This window comes from Pseudophryne corroboree, chromosome 11 (genome assembly GCF_028390025.1).
Source record: "Pseudophryne corroboree isolate aPseCor3 chromosome 11, aPseCor3.hap2, whole genome shotgun sequence".
NCBI lineage: Eukaryota > Metazoa > Chordata > Amphibia > Anura > Myobatrachidae > Pseudophryne > Pseudophryne corroboree.
In genome coordinates, this window is record NC_086454.1 from 326,023,795 (window position 1) to 326,027,872 (window position 4,078).

Genomic DNA, 4,078 nt, shown 5'->3' on the forward strand with positions numbered 1-4,078 from the left:
CGGATCTGTGAGGGAAAAATGGCGCCAGTGTGCTGAGGGAGATAGCTCCGCCCCTTTTCCGCTGCCTATTCTCCCGCTTTTTTATGGAATCTGGCAGGGGTATTTACCTCATATATAGCCCCTGGGGCTATATATTGAGGTATTTGTGCCAGCCAAGGTGTTTTTATTGCTGCCTCAGGGCGCCCCCCCCAGCGCCCTGCACCCTCAGTGACCGGAGTGTGAAGTGTGTGAGAGGAGCAATGGCGCACAGCTGCAGTGCTGTGCGCTACCTTGGTGAAGACTGATGTCTTCATGCCGCCGATTTTCCGGACCATCTTCTTGCTTCTGGCTCTGTAAGGGGGACGGCGGCGCGGCTCCGGGACCGAACATCAAGGCTGGGCCTGCGGTCGATCCCTCTGGAGCTAATGGTGTCCAGTAGCCTAAGAAGCCCAATCCGGCTGCAAGCAGGCGAGTTCGCTTCTTCTCCCCTTAGTCCCTCGCTGCAGTGAGCCTGTTGCCAGCAGGTCTCACTGAAAATAAAAAACCTAAGTCTATCTTTCTTTCTAAGAGCTCAGGAGAGCCCCTAGTGTGCATCCAACCTCGGCCGGGCACAAAATCTAACTGAGGCTTGGAGGAGGGTCATGGTGGGAGGAGCCAGTGCACACCAGGTAGTCATAAATCTTTCTAGAGTGCCCAGCCTCCTTCGGAGCCCGCTATTCCCCATGGTCCTTTCAGAGTTCCCAGCATCCACTATGACGTCAGAGAAAACAGTTTTAAAAGACACTAGCGTATTGTTCTTACCTCCGGTTCCGGATTCCTTCAGCACCCTTTACTAAGCGAAGCAGACGCTTATCTGGTCAGCACTACGAGGAATATTACCTCCCGCCCTTTGCTGACCGATAATGTCTGCTGAAATTACCTAGTGCAGATATGTGAAGGACGGACGAGCCGCCAATTGATAAAGCCTAATATTTATCTTACTGAAAACCCTCTAAAAGGTTAAAGAACACAGTACGCAATTGACGTATGGAATACCGTAAGAGTACGCACGTTGCGTATCAAACGCTTAGCCGTGGTCGAGACGCACGAGCGGCACGTTCGCTCACGGCTAAGAGCGTACGGGCAAGCACGCTATAGGCTGCCGACTAACGTAATGATACGCTATCAGCGTAGCGGACGCTCGGGACCACGAGGAGATCACAAGCGGCGCTGACGCTCACAGTGTTAAACCTTAACAACTATACCTTGAACAATGTATTTATACAGTAAACCTTTATGCAGTGATAAGGTGCAAATGCAACACAGTGTAACCTTGTTAGTTTAAAAGCTATATGAGCGTATGTGACGCTCAGAGAACCCCTTAGCAATATAATAAACACTCAAATACCGGTCTAAGGGTCTAACGCCTTTTAAGGAAATGAATGAACGTTCAATCGCAAAAGAATAATACAGTACAAGTTATACACTACCAAAATAACATAGAATATCTAACCAAGTAACTACACATAAAATACAATAAAGACACAAGTACTTTTAAGGGGAAGGAGAGAGAGAGAGAGAGAGAGATAGAGAGAGTGAGAGAGAGTGAGAGTGAATGGCTTATAATAACAATAAAGACAATATGATTGCAGAGAAACTTACGCACAAAGGGAAACAATCGCATGCGCCTTCTGGATATCCAGCTCCCGATTATCAGTGATGAGAACCGTTGAAGAGAAATAGAGAGCTGGCCCAGATCGGCTTGTCCTTTTATACACTACACACAATACAGTACAATGGTCCCTATATTCTTATTGTTCATTGGACACAGGAATTCGTCGTCGCATTATAACAAAAGGTCATAGGTTGATTCATACAGGTGGGCTGTGTCTATTCCTAACTGCTCAGGTGGGTGGGAAACTAGGTTTCCCGCCGCATGGGTAATAAAGTGCAAATACAGTAAATGTTCATAAACTTCTTATGTCCATAACTATTCGCACGAGCGATTAATCCGCTTCAAACCAACACCGGAATATTGCTAATTAAATACTCTTCCGATGGATACTAAACACCACTGTGTAACCCCTGTCTGACCCTTCGTATCAAACAAAGAGGGATCTCTTTGTCTATGAACATGCTACATTAACTAAACTTTCAGATTCTATCAAAGGGACCATGATCTACAAAATACATTATATGGTTAAAATATGTTATGATTGAGTCGCCCGCTAGACGTACACAAACTCTACCGTAAATGCGCATACCGTGCGCCCGCGGGTGCACGCAACAGCGAGTATACGCACGCACGGGAGGGCTCATGCACGTGCAGCAGGCACTCGCATGAGGTGCATATATGGCAGTGTGTAGCGTGATATTTTTCTGACTTTGACACTGTGAATAGGGTTATACTATCGATGGTCACCACCTATGATACCATTGATGATTAACCCACTGATGGCCTTCCCTACTGATGACATCATTATAGTGAGGCTGCTGATCTCCAGGGATCAAAAAATCATGTGATCACCTCCTCCAATCAGAGCTTAGCACATGCGCCTCTGGCCCATTGTGGTGAGTTTCATGGGAGTGACCCAGAGTCAGAGTGTATGAGGGCTGCAACGACCACTCCCCTCAATGTCTGTAATACAGCAGCGCTGGTGCACACCCCCAACACACGCAAACACACACACATGCTAATGGTGGCAACCCCTCCATTTGCCACCCCCATGTCTTGCACTTGGGTTACATGCCCTGCCAGCCAACCTAGCTTTACCCCGGGTCATAGCATGGGTGCTGTGCTCCTGACCAGGGCTTCCATCAGAAATTGTGGGACCCAGGACTGACGGAAGAGGCAGGACACCCTCCAGGGCAAATTATTGTGCCTTTTACCCATTATGATTGTAAATGATGTAATGTTTTCACTATCTGCCTACGTAGCTGACATATAGTATTCAGTGAGTAGTGACTAGCATATTGTAAGTATAAACAAAATAATCTGTTAAAAAAATATTGATAAATTATATAGTCTCCCTAGTCCTAAGTGTTTATGATATAAAGTGGCATGTAAGAAGGCTTAAGGTGGGTACACCCTGGTAGATATATCTGCCGATCAATTGATCGGCAGATATATCTATGGATGGATTGGGCAGTGTGTTGAGCATACACACTGCCCAATCCGTCGGGGACTGACGTCATGAACTGGGCGGGCGTGTACACACGCCCGCCCAGTTCAGCTGTCAATCACCGCCGGCTGCCGCAGCATGTGTATGGGCGGTCGGCCGACCGCCCGTACACACACAGCAACGCACCAATATATCGGTAGATATATTGGCCATCGGGTGTGCTGCGGGCCCGACACGATATGTCTGTGAACGACGCAGTTCACAGATATATCGCCCGTACACACTGGCCGACGGACCAGCGATATATCAGCCGTTCAATAAAGATTCGTTAGTAAGTCAGAGGAGGGATGGATCAGAGGAGGCTGGGGGCAAGTTATAATTGAATTAAAATAATCTCTGTAGTGCAGTCTCTATCAGGTCCTGGAACTGGAGTCCCAGCAGTCCCCCCCCCCTGAAGACACCCTGTTACATCATCAACCAGCAGGAAGTCTGCCAGCTCTCACTACATGGGCTCTGAATGATCACATGAGATTAGTGCCACACTACAGCCCACAACACAGGCTTACTGGATATGGCTCAGTACAGGAAATACAATACAGAGGGGTAAATGTATGAAGCTGTGGTAAGAGTGGAGAAGTGAGCCAGTGGAGAAGTTACCCATGGCAACCAATCAGCTGCTCTGTATAATTTTATAGTATGCAAATTATAAATGTTACTTCAATGCTGATTGGTTGCCATGGGCAACTTCTCCACTGGCTCATTTCTCCACTTTTATCACTGTTTCATACATTTACCACAGCGGGAGAGGGACAGATGTGTAACTGACATTGCAACTAGGCCTTTCCTCAGCAGGAGAGCGAAATGACTGCATAGGAATAGAGAGAGTTAAACCTCCTGTGAGGGGTGGACCTAACTGTGAGGAAAAGTACAGCCCATGGTAGAGAGGGGAGGGTTCAGTATATATAGGGACTGCTAGGCCAGACTGGTCTCTCTTGCTG